Source organism: Schistocerca serialis, chromosome 1 (genome assembly GCF_023864345.2).
Source record: "Schistocerca serialis cubense isolate TAMUIC-IGC-003099 chromosome 1, iqSchSeri2.2, whole genome shotgun sequence".
NCBI classification, from domain to species: domain Eukaryota; kingdom Metazoa; phylum Arthropoda; class Insecta; order Orthoptera; family Acrididae; genus Schistocerca; species Schistocerca serialis.
Window position 1 is genome coordinate 273,912,693 of NC_064638.1, and position 18,020 is coordinate 273,930,712.

The 18,020-nt window shown below is 42.6% G+C and overlaps 1 protein-coding gene across 1 annotated transcript in view; it reads left to right on the forward strand.

The window, feature by feature from the left end:
* The window catches only part of LOC126467915 (synaptic vesicular amine transporter), an 805,596-nt gene that overhangs the window by 142,568 nt on the left and 645,008 nt on the right, over nucleotides 1-18,020 (forward strand). The window lies entirely within an intron of this gene.

Below are 18,020 nucleotides of genomic sequence, written 5' to 3' on the forward strand. Positions count from 1 at the left end.
GCCATTGGTTACAGGTCTCGGTCACCTCCTGTTCGCATTGACGTCACTTTGAACAGTGGACGTTATATTTCAGATGTGTTACGACCTGTGGCTCTACCCGTCATTCGATCCCTGCGAAACCCTACATTTCAGCAGACTAATGCACGACCGCATGTTGCAGGTCCTGTACGGGCCTTTCTGGATACAGAAAATATTCGACTGCTGCCCTGGTCAGCACATTCCCTAGATCTCTCACCAATTTAAAACGTCTGGTCAATGGTGGCCGAGCAACTGGCTCGTCACATTACGCCAGTTACTAATCTTGATGAACTGTGGTATCGTGTTGAAGCTGCATGGGCAGCTGTAGCTGTACACGCCATCAAAGCTCTGTTGACTCAATGCCCAGGCGTATCAAGGCCGTTATTACGGCCAGAGGTGTTTGTTCTGGGTACTGATTTCTCATGATCTATGCACCCAAATTGCGTGAAAATATAATCACATGTCAGTTCTAGTACAATGTATTTGTCCAATGAATACCTGTTTATCATCTGCATTTCTTCTTGGTGTAGCAATTTTAATGGCCAGTAGTGTACGCACGTACTCCTGAACGGGAAGCTGTCCGCACGGCCTGCCTGATGTGCGAAGAAAACGACTACCAGGTGGATAAGACACATACAGAGAACACTGACATGAAGACAGGGCAGATTGATAGGACGTGTTAAGGCATCAGGGGAATAGCTTCCATGGCTCTAAAGGGAGCTGTAGAGGGTAATAACTGTAAGGGTTGTAGTATATGGAACAAAGAATTGAGTACATTGGATGATTCAAGTGGTGAACTCTGAGATGAAGAATTTGGTACAAGATAGGAAATTTAGCAGGTCGCATCAAACCAGCCAGAAGACAAACATCCCCCCCCCCTCCAAGAAAACATGATGATCTGGTGGTCTAGTTGGCTGTTGAGGTGGAACAAGGTTGTTTACATTTGTTCAATTTTCAGTGCGCACTAGATGCATGCGGCCGTTGGACGAGGAGGAGCATGCAACAGTACAAAGTGACGCATGCCTCTGATTTGTGCGCACGAGCTATCTTGCACAGGCGGCAGTGTTACTCGCTATTGGGAAGACACGTGCAACAGTCGTGGGTCTGTCTTCCGTTCCATCTGTTTGGTGCTTTTATTACGTTTCACTGATAGAAGAGTTAACCGTACGCATTCAGATTTGTCTTTGCATTAGCACTTTGGCTGGATGGTCTGACGAGACACACAAGGATTATAAAAACGGAGTGGAACAAAACAACTGTCTACAGTTCCTCCTAAATATGGTGCATAAGTTAAAACTTACTCCAATTTTCTGTCCTCATTCATGTATGAGATATGGTCTTGGGAAACCGGATCAGTCTATTTGAAGTACCTCATGTTACTACTGTCTCGAGGACGCACAGGTGCCACGATAGTTTGGAGAGATCCAAATGGATCGCCAGATCGTGTGCACGCGTACTTGTTAAGCTGGGAAAAAGGAATGAGTTTATAAATGCGAGGAGCGGAAAAAACTTAATTAGAATGCATGCATTGTTTAGGACGTAGCGATAGCCCCCTTCCATCTCCGATTCCGTAAAGAATCTAATACTCATGTATAAAACTGCTTCAAATATCTGATTACTTTCGTAATAAGCTATTGTAGCAGAATTGGTATGGCTTATTGAAAGTTGTAATGCCAAGATTTTATTATAAACAGAAAGTTTGTTGAAACCGCAGGTGAACAGGCACGAAATCCTAAGTTCAAAGCCACGCGGGGTAGCTGTGCGGTCTGAGGTGTCTTGTCACTGTCCGCGCCGCACTCCCCGTCGGAGGTTCGAGTCCCCCCTAGAGCATGGGTGTGTGTGTGTCGTCCTTAGCGTAAGACAGTTTAAGTTAGATTAAGTAGTGTGTCAGCTTAGGGACCGATGACCTCAGCAGTTTGGTCCCATAAGACCTTACCACCGTTCGCTGCTGTTGTTGTGCGGCGCGAAATATTTCCTTACAACAAATTTCCACATTTCCTAAGTTCAAATTGGAATATTTATCATAAGGATAGGTTAGTCGTCAGTAGTGGCGGGGTATTTATTGCAGCCAAGAATTCAATAATGTCTAACGAGTGTTATCAGGGATCCCGAAAGTGGATTAATCTGGGTGAAGTAAAGTATCAAAGGCAGATCAAAAATAGTAATGGTGTGGTTTTATAGACCACCTGCAGTGCTACAGCGCTTCAGAAAGAACATGTTGAATATAGTTGATAACTTTTGTGATGATGTCCAGATATATATTGGCAGTCATTCAATCAAACTGCTACCAAAGGTGGGATCAATTTGACAGTAATGTGAATGTCTCTCCGAAAATTACTTGGAGCAGAGCTCTGAACTAATCGCATCGGCTAACTTAGAGGAAGGTATCAGTGATCATAAGGTTGTGGTAGCAACTATGACTACGTGAATTACAGTGGAAGTTAAGAAAGGCAGGAAAATATATTTGCTTAGCAAGAGTGACACGATACGAACTGCAGAATATTTACCGCCGAGGACGAAAATGTGGAATAGAAATGGAAAAAACTCAAAAGCATCGTTCAATATGCCTTCGAGAAGTATGTTCCGAGCTAGGTCCTAAGGTATGGAAAAGGCCCACCGTCTTTTAATAGCCGTATCAGAAAACTGCTACGTAAACAAAGAGAGCTTCATCGTAGAGTCAAGAGAAGTCAAAACCTATCTGACACACAAGGCGTTCAGTGACTTCGAAAGAAAAATTTTGTCATCCAGTCTCACTAAAAACCTTAAGAGGTTTTGCTCATAGGCAAAATTAGTTAGCGGTTCAAAATCACAATTCAGTGACCGCACTGATACCGAAACGTAAGATAACAGAGAGAAGGCTGAAATACGGAATTCGGTCTTTTGAAATTGTTTAGTTGCTGAAGATCGCAATACGATCCCTCCTGTCAACCACCGTACATGCGTTAGAATGCAGATACTGAGATAGGCGATAGCGGAATAGATTACTCGACACTACATGGAGTATTTGGAGTTTTAGCAGGCGCACGCGCACAGATGTGAGCGGAGCGCTTGCAGGTGAGAGGGCTGCGTCGGCCCTCACGGCGGTTCCTCCTACGCCCCACGCGGGGTGGCTGGAAAACCGCATTAGCCGTTCCCTGTCGTCAATCTCACACGTCCCTCGCCTGCCGAGTTAGCGCCGTCAGCGAGAACGCGTGGGACGCACCAGGAAGGTACCAGCCTCTGCTCCACATGTCGACAGAAATCACTCTTCAGGCGATGTCATGTCAAAGTGTAACGCCGTCTCAAATGGACTGTTGCGAAACAAATAGACTAGACTGCGCAGGTCTTCGTGTACGTAATTGTTGACTGCGAAGTATAGGAGCACAACCTAAATCAATACGGAAGAAGAAGTTTCATCACAACATATCTACATCTACATCTCTCCTCTGTGCCGGCCGGTGTCGCCGAGCGGTTCTAGGCGCTTCAGTCTGGAACCGCGTGACCGCTACGATCGCAGGTTCGAATCCTACCTCGGGCATGGATGTGTGTGATGTCCTTAGGTTAGTTAGGTTTAAGTAGTTCTAAGTTCTAGGGTACTGATGACATCAGATGTTAAGTCCCATAGTTCTCAGAGCCATTTGAATTATTTTATCTCTCCTCTGTAGGCCACCTTACATAGTTTGATGGAGGCTACTACTGTTATCACTGTTATTTTCCCCCTTTCCCTTTCCAGCTCTGAACAGTACATGGGAATAGCTAACTGCTGATACTCGATCCGAGAAAAGTGAGTTACTGGATACAATGCATTGTTATTTTGCTGGAAGAGTAGGTGTCGCTACAACTGGATAAGATCAAATTTCTCTAATTTTACTTTCATCGTATTTTCACGAAATATACAGGGTGATCAAAAAGTCAGTATAAATATGAAAACTGAATAAATCACGGAATAATGTAGATACAGAGGTTCGAATTGACACACATGCTTGGAATGACATGGGGTTTTATTAGAACCAAAAAAAATACAAACGTTCAAAAAGGTCCGACAGATGGCGCTTCATCTGATCAGCATAGCAATAATTACCATAACAAAGTAAGACAAAGCAAAGATGATGTTCTTTACAGGAAATGCTCAATATGTCCACCATCATTCCCCAACAATAGCTGTAGTCGAGGAATAATGTTGTGAACATCACTGTGAATCATGTCCGGAGTTACGGTGAGGCATTGGCGTCGGATGTTGTCTTTCAGCATCCCTAAAGATGTCGGTCTATCACGATACACTTTCGACTTCAGGTAACCTCAAAGCCAATAATCGCACAGACTGAGGTCTGGGGACCTGGGAGGCCAAGCATGACGAAAGTGGCGGCTGAGCACACGATCATCACCAAACGACGCGCGGAAGAGATCGTTCACGCGTCTAGCAATACTTTGTTTTTCTTTTGGTTCTAATAAAACCCCATGTCATTCCAAGCATGTGTGTCAATTTTTACCTCTCTATCTACATTATTCCGTGGTTTATTAAGTTTTCAAATTTATACTGACTTTTTGATCACCCGGTATGTAGGAGGAAGCAATAAATTGGTCGGCTCGTTTAGGAACGTACACTCCCGGAATTGTAATAGTAAACTACGCCTTTTATAGCGTTTCTCAATATAAAAAATAAGATATTTTGTATTATTACTAGGGTAATCCCAAAAGTAAGGTCTCCTATTTTTTTTTATAAGCACATAGATCTGATTATTTCTACAATGCTTTACATCAGTTTAAAGCTTGAACATTTAGCTATTTTTCGACATAATCACCATTTGTGTCGATGCATTTTTGTAGACGCTGTGGCATTTTTTGTAAGCCCATGTCATACCAGCTCGCCGCCATGCCTCTTCTTTCACCTCGTCGTCGGAGCTGAATCGCTTGGACCACAATTAACGCTGACAGGTATTGTGCGACTCTGAAAGGATGTTGAGCAAGGGCGTACATATTCTCCATGACAACGCTCGCCCATACATCGCTCAGCAAACCGTTGCTCTCCTGCAACAGTTTCAGTGGAACATAATCACCCACCCACCCACCCTATAGTCCTTACTTGGCGCCCAGTGACTATCAGCTGTTCCCTAGGTTAAAAGAACATTTGGCTGAAAGCGATTCAGCTCCGACGACGAGGTGAAAGAAGAGGTTCATAACTTTCTGAACAGCATGGCGGCGAGCTGGTATGACATGGGCATACAAAAACTGCCACAGCGTCTACAAAAATGCATCGTCAGAAATCGTGATTATGTCGAAAAATAGGTAAATGTTCAAGCTGTAAACTGATGTAAACCTTTGTAGAAATAAACAGGTCTATGTACCTATAAAAAATAGGAGACCTTACTTTTAGGATTACCCTCGTATTATTATTTTTGTTCGATAGATATGAATTAATTAATTAAAATGGAATGTTAATAGATTTTATCTCTGCTAGTAAACGTGTTTTTTAAGAAAGCATTGAATAATTGGTAAGTACTGGTGGAGAGCACTACGTGAATGTTACTTGCTTTGCTGGAAGTAATGCTACTGATATGATAAAACATGACACAGAAAAAATTTACTATCTTTTCTAATTAAGTTGAACTCTGTCTTCCAGCGTCGTCGTTACATCAGACCGGCGAGTGCGTTGCTACACGACATTGTTTAGAGACCAATGACCAATCTGAATATTACACGGTTCGCGTCGTAACATTGCCCGGATTTTGAGAAAAAAAAGATCGGTAAAAAAGACCTCAGGGGCGTATGAATTATAATCTGACTGTTTAACCGGCGAGTGAGCATCGACAGTGTTCGGCCGTGACCACCAAACAATGCGAGAGCAACTTCTCTTCGATGCAGCCTGAAACTGAACTAAAAAATGCATTATGAAATCATATATAACGTGAATAGCAAGAAAACTGATCTTCAAATGAAACACGGCTACTCAACATCAAATCAACATAATTATTCAACAAAATCGTACAAGTTACACAAGAGACACTCACACAGCTTCTCTCGGTAGCGGAGCAAAAAAGAGAGAGCGCGAACAAGTCGTGTTCCGCTTCTTTATATCGTTAGACAAACGAATGTACCTATTACATTCTGTTTCACAGAGTTTTCTTTACACATTTTAACTCGTAGATACTCCTTTACAAAGTAATCCACGAATAATTAAAAATACATCATCTCATTAGTACCAATTAATATACAAATTTATTTATATATGTAAAATTATTTATAATACATTCAGGTGTTAATTAAAGTTGGGGCTTCTTTTTTATGCATTTATAAAGTAACATTTCACTTCATGCACAAATCCTCTCTTGCGGGCACTGCTAATGGCATCGTTTGTGTTAGCTTGAACGTCTCCGTCTCCATTGTTATGCAGGATGAACAGAAACAGTCTGAACAGCTTGTAAGGGTATTGGGATGTTGTAGGGTAGATTGTGCTGAGAAACAATTGTCAATAAAGAAAACTCGATACGTTGTGCAGTTTCCGAGGTAATTAGCACTGTTGCGCACGCAGAGTCTAGCTGCCCTCCAGAGACGATGTCGCCAAACGTGTTCTTCGTTTTGCTCCCTAAAACTGAACAGGAGAACCACACAAAATCTGGGCATAGGGCGGCAATAGGGATTGAACGCGAGCGCTATTATCCACGTTATGAGAACAATAGAGTCAGTTCATCTGGTGAGCCGCTTGAATTTACGCACGCAACGGTCTGATTGGCTAACTTCAGTTCTACGAGGGTCACTCCAAAAGAAATGCACACTATTTTTGTAAAAATACAGTTTTCATTCTGCATGTGTGGAAGTTTTACAGTGTGTCGATACATCCTTCCCACTAGTTTTCAAAATTAGTTCAACCTGTTCCCGTGAGTGGCGCCGTCACAGCATGTCTTCAAGATGGCATCTACACTTGACGTTCGTCAGAAGCAACGTGCTGTCACAGAATTCCTGTGCTGTGATAACGAGACCGTGGGAAACATCCACAAGAGGTTCAAAAAGGTGTATGGAGATGCTGCTGTCGACTGCAGTACAGGTAGTCTGTGGGCAAACAGGTTACGTGATGAAAGCGGGCACGGCAATATTGAGGACTGTCCTCGCAGCCGCAGGCCTCGTACTGCACACACTCCAGACAATGTGCAGAGAGTTAACGAATTGGTGACTGTTGACACACACATCACAGTGAACAAATTGTCACGCTACGTTGGGATAGGGGAAGGAAGTGTTTGCAGAATATTGAAAGTGTTGGCGTTAAAAAAGGTTTGTACCAGGTGGGTTCGCAGGATGTTGACTGTGGCTCACAAAGAAACAAGAAAAACGGTGTGCAGCGAACTTTTGGAACAGTACGAGAATGGTGGATGAATTTCTTGGAAGAATTGTGACAGGTGATGAAGCATGGCACCATCATTTTTCACCAGAGACGAAGAGGCAATCAATGGAGTGGGATCATGCAAATTCACCGAAGAAAAAAAAAAATTCAAAACCACACCTTCTGCTGGAAAAGTTATGGCTACGGTGTTTTTCGATTTCGAAGGACTCTTGGTTGTGGACATCATGCCAAGTGGAACCACCATAAATTCTGATGCATATGTGACGACACGGAAGAACCTTCAAGCTCGACTAAGTCGTGCTCGACCAGATCGGCAAAAGCAGGATGTTTTGCTGTTGCACGACAGTGCACGGCCACATGTCAGTCAATAAACCACGGAAGCGATCACAAAACTCGGATGGACAACACTGAAACACCTGCCTTACAGTCCTGTTCAAAAATGGTTCAAATGGCTCTGAGCACTATGGGACTCAACTGCTGAGGTCATTAGTCCCCTAGAACTTAGAACTAGTTAAACCTAACTAACCTAGGGACATCACAAACATCCATGCCCGAGGCAGGATTCGAACCTGCGACCGTAGCGGTCTTGCGGTTCCAGACTGCTGCACCTTTAACCGCACGGCCACTTCGGCCGGCCTTACAGTCCTGACCTGGCTCCATGTGACTATCACCTCTTTGGGAAATTGAAAGACTCTCTTCGTGGAACAAGGTTTGAAGATGATGACTCCCTTGTGTACTCTGCCAAACAGCGGCTCCAACAGGTTGGTCCAGAATTTTACCGTGCGGGTGTACAGGCGCTTGTTCCAAGATGGCGTAAGGCAGTTGAGAGGGATGGAAATTATGTGGAGAAATGAAAATATTTTTCCTAAAGGATGTATCTACACACTGTAAAACTTTCAAAATTGTAGAATGAAATATGGATTTAAAAAAAAAATAGTGTCCATTTCTTTTGGAGTGACCCTCGTAATTAATTAGGAAACGACACAACGTGTCGAATTTTTTTCCTAACAATTATTTCTCAGCACAATCTACCCTACAACACCCCAATACCCTTACAAGCTTTTCAGAGTGTTTCTGACCAACATTTACACTGTATATTGTGAACAGGAGTAGTTGTATAACACTGTCTTGTCGTACCTCCGAAATTACGTTTACGTCTGAAAATCTCTCTCTCCACTAAGACATGCTGTGCTCTGTTTGGTAGGAACTCTTCAGTTCGTTCACACAGCTGGGCTCGTATTTCCGACTACAGCCGACAGAACAGCGCACCATATTATCGTGGCTGCTTTGTTTGTTAGATAAGACAACATTGTGAACAGCTGTGCACACGTATTACTCAGCACATTACAAGCGCTGACAGTAAACATTCACTCAATTACCTGCTGATAATCCACGATGATGATGGATACGCTAATAATGAACTGATTAATAATGGGTTTGATTTACGGTGTGGTACAAACGAATTAGGCTGTTGCTTCCCGTACGCATTCTGCACGTTTTACTGGCCGACATCCCGAGCTACAAAACTCGTCTTTTGAGGGAAACTGGTCCTACGAATTTCTTGTGATTAATACTGGAGTGCTGCGGCGACACGCAGCAGTTGTGGTGGAGGAGGCTATTGCTATACAAAATTCAATGGAAAGCTCACCGGATGCAAGTGCCCGAAGATTAGCTGCAAGCTGTTAACTGCCGCAGTGATCCGTGTGGCCTCTCAATGGTTCCTGTCCAATGACGATCAGTGCAGGATATGAATTCATTTCTTGATTTTCATCGTCATAGAACATTTTGCAGTGCTTTACTGAGTCAGCAAGTCACAGACCTACAGTTCGTCAGTAATCATCAAGGGAACATTTATAAGAAACGGCATTCTCATTCTCTTCTGGTAAACCTTCCGGGATGTAAGGTCGTGGTCCATGAAACTCTTCAGCTCCTAACGTTTCGTCCAGAGCTGCGCTGGACCTCTTCAGAGGGGTGTTTCTCCTCCGGTGAGTCTTGCCGACTGACGGGTCGGACGTCTGAGAGCGACTTATATATCGTAGAAAGGGGACGTGTCCAGAGTTACAAGTGATATGCACGCCCCCTTTCTACGATATATAAGTCGCTCGCAGACGTCCGACCCGTCAGTCGGCAAGACTCACCGGAGGAGAAACACCCCTCTGAAGATGTCCAGCGCAGCTCTGGACGAAACGTTAGGAGCTGAAGAGTTTCATGGACCACGACCTTACATCCCGGAAGGTTTACCAGAAGATATGTCATCCGGTCGTGAAAGCCTTCATACTATTCTCATTCTCCCCAAGTGCCATATTTGAGCAGCCGAAAATCCACCAGTCATCTTCGAGGTCCTTTCAGAGTATCTGCTCCCCGTCAAAGTTTACGCAGAAATCGATGGTGACTGCTTCTTGGGGTGTATGATGACATAGCTATTACATAGTAACTGAATGGACTTCCTTGAGATTGCCTTTCTTTGTTACTGACGCAGAACGCATGGTTACTTCGTGGGGAGCTTCTGCGCGTTAATACAGTCTTGTGTCCAGCTATCTGACTGAACATTAACCCTTAGAGTCCCAACAATATAAAAAAAATTAAATTTTGAAATTTTTCACAAAATGGAATTTCATTATCATGCTAAGCAAAGAATACAAGAAGAAATTGGGAAAAGTAAACAATCAATTGTTTTAAGGCGGTGATTTCACTTTGGAACCACTGGGAAACTCAGTTTTCAACTACCCATCATTTCATGAGAAATGTTTGAAAGCAATTTCGCATTTTTTCCTGGACGCGATTCCACATTCGAAGCTTCCATGAACCACTCATAAAAGTAGCAGTAAAAACCTCAAATTTATCTTTAGATATACTTACTTTCACTATCATTATGTCCTCAGTACGATCAATATAAAAAAGACCGTATGTCACAATCTCCACAGTCTCCTACAAATCACGTAGCACAGTCTCTGCGTCGACTGTTGCTTTTCGGTATAGTGCACCATATTTGTAGGAGTCCCTCCGTGTACTACTAGGCATCTTTGTCTTGCAGTAGCATCGTCGGTTTCATGCGAAAGACACTGGTACCTCAAATAAATCGATAAGATATTGGTTTCAAGCAGAAACCACTGGTACTCAAAGGGTAAGCGTAGACAATAGATTGGGCGCAACGCACCAGTTTTATGGTTAGTTCAAATGGTTCAAATGGCTCTGAGCACTATGGGACTTAACATCTGAGGTCATCAGTCCCCTAGAACTTAGAACTACTTAAACCTAACTAACCTAAGGACATCACACACATCCATGCCCGAGGCAGGATTAGAACCTGCGACCGTAGCGGTCGCGCGGTTCCAGACTGAAGCGCCTACAACTGCTCGGTCACACCGGCCGGCTTATGGTTAGTCAGCCATCCTGATTTCTCTGAGATGGTTTGTTTGCAACATCATCCCTCAGTGCTCTAACATGGGAGCATAGTGCGCTGTTTCGATTAACTATTCTTGTTTTTAGAGGGAGAGAGAGTAAGACATACGTGCTGGTATACAACGATAACAGATTCCTTTCTTATATAGAGATCAACTTTGCCCTTCTCGTATGTAGAGTGAGCAAGCGTAGCTCCATGTATGTTGTTGTCGTGGACGTCAGTCCGAAGAGAGATTTCGTGCGTCTCTCCACGTTATTCTATCCTGTGCAAGTTTTGTAATCTCTTCTTAGCTACTGTATCCCACTTTCAGTTACACTTTTTTACAATAGTGAAGCCTTGGTCTCCATCTACTGTTTTCGTCCCCCCCTCCCTCAACCCGCTCGCCACTCTTCCAATTATCAAACTGATAATTCCTTGATGTCTCAGGACGTGTCCTATCAACTGGTCCCTTCTTTTAGTCAACTTGTGCCCCTAACTTTCTTTTCCCCCCTTTCGATTCAGTACCACTTCACTAGTTATTTAATCTGCCCATCTAATCTTCAGCGTTACTCTGTAGCACCATATTGCAGAGGCTTCTATTCTCTTCTTGTATGAACAGTTTATCATTTCACTTCCGTACAAGGCTACACTCCAGACAAATATTTTCAGAAAGACTTCTAACGCACAACTTCTTTTCGAAAGACTATCCATTCCGTTCAGTTGAACTCTTTCTTGCCCTTCGACCGTAATAACTGAAGTCTGGTTTGTGCACAAGCTGTTGCTTGACAACTGCTAGGGAACAACTGACACTTGCGAAGTAACAACTCCGGTTACTACGGAACAATAGACAACTGCTACGGAAAATCCGACCTATGATAGTACATGGAGGTGTAGAGGGCGGACGTATTAACTGCAGCGAAGCTCGTGCACAAACGCTCTGTATGCATTCATCAACTCACGCAGTACAGTGTTTGACGGAAGTTGTTGTGGAACTGATTAGAGTGACATTCCGTACCGTACGGCAAAATGGTGAAAGACATCATTTGGGTACTTGCGATAGTGGACGAACAGTTGGTCGGCTCGGAACCTGTCAAAGTATCACTACTGTGGCGACAGTAATGGGTGTGTCCGAAAGTGTCATCTCGCGACTAAAAAAATGACCTCTGAAGGTGGAAATGCTATGCGAAACCATGCAGGTGGCCGTGAACGGACAACCACACTGCTAGAGTATCGATATGTGGCCTTTGTGGCGAGAAGGAATAGACATCACACCCCTAGGCAGAGAGCTGCAGACCTTCCAACCGCTGTCGGTACACGTGCCTCTGCCATATCCATTAGGTGACGATTAAACCGCGCTGTTTCGTATATTCGGAAGCCTTTTAAATGCATTCCACTTCAACTACACTATCGGCGAGAAAGAGTTCATCGGTGTAGAGAGCATGTTGGTTGGGGTTAACAACAGTAATCCAGAGTGATGTTCTCCGAGGAATCCAATTTGACTGTAGCAAATGATTTTGGCTACCAGTTAGTGTGGAGAGGCGGCGAAACACGTTGCGCACCACAGAATATTCATAAACGTCATCGGTATGGCCTAACGTTAAGGTGTGGGCAGGCATTATGCACAATGGCCGAACACCGCTTCATATCTTTGCGTAAGGTACCGTTACAGAGCGGTGGTGCTGCAGGGAGACTGATCTGGGTCATGTCCGGCTCTTTAAGGGTGCAGTAGATCCTGACTTTCTGTTTATGGACTACAATACCCGCCAATAGAGGACCACTGAGATCTACGAGGTGCATTCAAGTTCTAAGGCCTGCGATTTTTTTCTCCGGACTGGAAAGAGATAGAAACATGCGCATTGTTTTAAAATGAGGCCGCGTTCATTGTCAATGCGTTCCAGAGATGGCAGCACCGTACGGCAGATGGAATTTTACCGCCAGCGGCGAGAATGAGAACTGTTTTAAATACTTAAAATGGCGACGTTTTACTTACTTGAACACCGTGCAATCATTCTTTTTCCGAATTTGCGTGGTGTGAAACCAATTGAAATTCATCGACAGTTGAAGGAGACATGTGGTGATGGAGTTATGGATGTGTCGAAAGTGCGATCGTGGGTGCAACAGTTTAATGAAGGCAGAACATCGTGTGACAACAAACCGAAACAACCTCGGGCTCACACAAGCCGGTCTGACGACATGATCGAGAAAGTGGAGAGAATTGTTTTGGGGGATCGCCGAATGACTGTTGAACAGATCGCCTCCAGAGTTGGCATTTCTGTGGGTTCTGTGCACACAATCCTGCATGACGACCTGAAAATGCGAAAAGTGTCATCCAGGTGGGCGCCACGAATGCTGACGGACGACCACATGGCTGCCCGTGTGGCATGTAGCCAAGCAATGTTGACGCGCAACGACAGCATGAATGGGACTTTCTTTTCGTCGGTTGTGACAATCGATGAGACGTGGATGCCATTTTTCAATCCAGAAACAAAGCGCCAGTCAGCTCAATGGAAGCACACAGATTCACCGCCACCAAAAAAATTTCGGGTAACCGCCAGTGCTGAAAAAATGATGGTGTCCATGTTCTGGGACAGCGAGGGCGTAATCCTTACCAATTGCATTACAAAGGGCACCACGGTAACAAGTGCATCCTACGAAAATGTTTTGAAGAACAAATTCCTTCCTGCACTGCAACAAAAACGTCCGGGAAGGGCTGCGCGTGTGCTGTTTCACCAAGACAACGCACCCGCACATCGAGCTAACGTTACGCTTCAGTTTCTTCGTGATAACAACTTTGAAGTGATTCCTCATGCTCCCTACTCACCTGACCTGGCTCCTAGTGACTTTTGGCTTTTTCCAACAATGAAAGACACTCTCCGTGGCCGCACATTCACCAGCCGTGCTGCTATTGCCTCAGCGAATTTCCAATGGTCAAAACAGACTCCTAAAGAAGCCTTCGCCGCTGCCATGGAATCATGGCGCCAGCATTGTGAAAAATGTGTACGTCTGCAGGGCGATTACGTCGAGAAGTAACGCCAGTTTCGTCGATTTCGGGTGAGTAGTTAATTAGAAAAAAAAATCGGAGGCCTTAGAACTTGAATGCACCTCGTATTTACGAAATTTCAATCACCAACTTTCTCTTCCGAATGCGAAAATATTTTGTTGACACCAACCTACGTAACGAGAAATGATCATCACAATAAAATAAGAGAGCTCGAACGGAAAGATTTAGGTGTTTCTTTTTCCCACTCGCCATTCGAGTGTGGAATGGTAGAGAAGTAGTATGAAAATGGTTCGATGAACCCTCTGCCAGGCACTTAAGTGTGAATTGCAGAGTAACCGTTTGGATGTAGATGTAGATATTGGTTGCCTTTAACTTCTATCCGGACATTTCTAAACCTTGTGAATCACTCGTAACACCGAGTACGGCTTAAGCACTCATCGCCGTAGGCTTCCAGCATCATTTGGTGTGTCTCTATAAAGGTTTCTTGAGTTTCACGCAAAATTTAATGCAGACGCGTCGCTCCTGTAACTCTGCCATTTCGAAATTCGCAAACTATGCGATACAGCGTCCAATTCAATACAGCACTAAATAGTAACTGACAGTCAAACAACAATGAAACTTTTGGCAGTTAACACATGAAACACAGGTGTGTGCAGGGATGCCAACCGCACTTCGCTCCAACACACCATTGACTCGAAATTACGAATGTCACGGAATGTTTTGAACAGACCTCGTATGATCACATTTTACACCATAGGTACTGGTACAGTAGAGGAATAGTTAGGAGGAGATGATTGTTTGTACAAGCATGACATTTCACCTTGTCATAATGCAGCACCCATGAGGAAATGGTTTGTGATCAATAATATCTCTGAAATATTATTTCTGCCTCGTGATGATTGGGTGTTGTGTGATGTCCTTAGGTTAGTTAGGTTTAAGTAGTTCTAAGTTCTAGGGGACTGATGACCATAGATGTTAAGTCCCATAGTGCTCAGAGCCATTTGAACCATTTGAAATATTATTGGATGTGAGGTCCGCGAAAAACTAAATTACATTCTAGAAGATAGGTTAACTCCCAGCAAAAAACTTTCTCATCAACATCGTTTGCTTGCAGATGACAAGCTAGCTGTATTAATTAACACACAAGTGATCCAGAAAATTCATGCACACCAAATGTAAAGGTATTTACAAAAAGAAACGATCAGTTGTTTGCACATTGCAGAATAAATAAAAACGAAAACCCACTGATGATGGGACAGTGGTGCCGAAACATGTTTGGGTACTTAGAAAATACGGTGTTTTGCATAACTGGCGGACCTCAGTTTAACTGCAAACACGGCCAATACAAGGAGCTGCGAAACAAAATGATGAATATCTCTGAAATAGATTGGCCTGCCCAGAGTCTCGACCTGAATTTAATGGAAAACCTTTGGAACGAGGCAGAAAGTAGACTTCGCTTCAGGCGTCTCTGATTTCGGCTCTTGTTTTTAGACACCTCATTCAGAGTTCATTGCAGAGTTCAGTCAGCAATAAAAGCGCACAGTGGATTCACCCCATATTAATATTCAGTAGTAGGTGTTTGGATACTTTTGATGAAATAATGTGTGATTATGTAGTAAATCGAGACCGTTATCACAAGAAAAACTAAGCATTTGTTGGAAAGGAAACGAATGTGCGTTGGAAAAAAAGTGCTGCGCAGCTATAGTGGAGACCACGGTACAGGCCAAAACTATAGAAGGAAAGGGAATTTACCGTAAAGAAACAGACTGAAAAATCGGAATATCATAATTTCCTTCAAAACAGAAGAGACGGGAATATGTTTCTCATACACGGCATAAATCAAAAAGTAATACGTCAAGACAACGGAAACAAGATCATCAACAACACCATAAGGAAATTAAATTCAAAATTAGCACCAAGAAGTTATATCACTGGAACCAGTACCATCACGCCACTGGTCAAAGCGGCCGGCTAGTACTGCAAATTCCCGTTGACTCCGGCACCACACCAGTCAGTCTAATTTCACGCAATTCCAACAGAAAGCGCTGTTACCCAGGCGATGGTAGATCCTCTACGTGCTGTGGACGTTGGACGTTGCCTGGCAACTGCTCACTCATGTTCCACCACGACATTAGCAACCCATTGCGGTCTTCCACCAATGGTCAGCATCAATCCTGAAAGTGACGAAGGAGGTAGGTGCACGATATTTTCTAGTTACATTGACACCATCAGAAGAAACCTCGAAAAGCCTAACCAACATATATGATGTCAGACAAGTGTGGTACAGCATAATCTGAAATGTTATTTCAATTTTACGCTCCAATGAAGTTATTCGTAATGATGCTACTGAGGCGTCCAAATACAACACAGCTTTGTCAGTTTTGACGTCATTCATTATGTGGATTAGGACAGATTCTTCAGATTTACGTATGTAAAGGAATTTCATAATTTCAGGTTCAGTACTTTGATTACGCCCGTTCTGGTCCTTGTTCGTTTGGTACAAGAACGCCTCTACAGGATCCTTAGTTCAAACTGGGGAAAGAGAACTTGCAATTTTTTCCTTTGGCTCTGACCAGTGGCGCAGTGCTAATGGCTGATGTGACGTCATTTCGTGGTACGTATTTTTAATTGTACTTATCTATAAAGTTGTTCGTTTTTAAATTTTCATTCGTTTTGAAAGAAAGAAATTGTGTTGATATGGCGATTATTAGAAAAATCTATATGTTCCGGTTTCTATTTTAGTATTTTGCGGATTTATCACTCCTTTATATTTCGAAGGACAAAGGCGGATCAGTTCTGCGTCCAATTTTGCTGATAGTGCTGACGATGGTGGAAGTAATGATCGTGAAGTTTCAGAAGTGCGATTTACCATTCCGCTCTTGGTTGAGAAGACTATAAATCCGATTACCCCTATCAGCTTCTTGCAATAACCGTGTAGATTTGAGATGTATAGCTAAAATTTATTTTGCAATATCAGCTACAACTATTTTACGAAAATATGTTTCTTATTTAGTTCGGATTCTGTGTCGTAGTATTCAATCCAGCTGTGGCTGAGTATATTAATTATAGCCCCTGTTCAGTGTACGTACCTCACAGCATATCAGGATACAATGTAGTAAATAACAACAGTTATATGGAACTTATCACCTGTATGGAACTGTATAATATTCAATCCCAGCAATATATAATAAAGTTAAACGTCAAACAAATTAAGGGCATGGTAGATATAAAAGTCTTCACCATTATTGCTTTACTTAATTATCAATGAGAGGAAATAATTACAGACAAATTATGTTTTACTTATCTTTGTTTTTTTTGCGTTGTCTACGGTTGGTTTTCTTCTATGATGACTGAAACGCATTTCTTCGCCTTTTTCTTCATTTATTAACATCAGCTCAGCGGTTCAAAACGCGACTCTTACAGACAAGTTAGACAAATGACAAAAACTTACAGACGAATAGCACAGTATCATTCAAGTAGTCAATTAATCACAGACCACTTACCATCGTATCTTTAGAGGTCAACATCAGACACAGACTCTCAGAATTGTGCGCAACACTTATATTCATAATTTGCTGCTATAGTATTGCTGCTATAATATTTTCTCTAAACAGAAACTTTTTAGTTTCAATAATTTTATACTTAGCACATTAATTTTAACAAAAGTATACATTTCTAAAAACCCGAAAATTTGGATTACAAAAATACAGTGGTAGTTATTCAGATCTTATTCAAAGTTTCAGAAGAGTATTCTAGAATGTGGATGAATTTATCGTCAATAACTTTTCAAACAAATAATTTTTGGAAAAATTAAACTATTCTTTCAAAAGAGGAGAAAATGACGTTTCGATTGAGGTATGACAGCTCTGAGACAAAAAACCTTCACCTCTCTAGAAAACTTAGGTAATACATACTTCGTAGGTTTCGTAATCTTATCATTTTTTAAATAAAATATTTTAATGAATCTAACTACATTATTACAATCAGGAGACAAATAAATCAGTAGCGAATAGCAAAGTTTAATATAAAACATCATTAATAAAATTTTGACAATTTCTGGAACATATTGATTATACATTGCGTATTTGGTAGACAGAATCAAAGATATTTATAGTGTTATTTGAATCGTTATTTATTCTTTTGTTATTGATTATTTCCTTTATTCTAAAGTAACTGCCAGCCGGGGTGGCCGAGCGGTTCTAGGCGCTTCAGTCTTGAACTGCCCGACCGCTACGGTCGCAGGTTCGAATCCTGCCTCGGGCATGGATGTGTGTGATGTCCTTAGGTTAGTTAGGTTTAAGTAG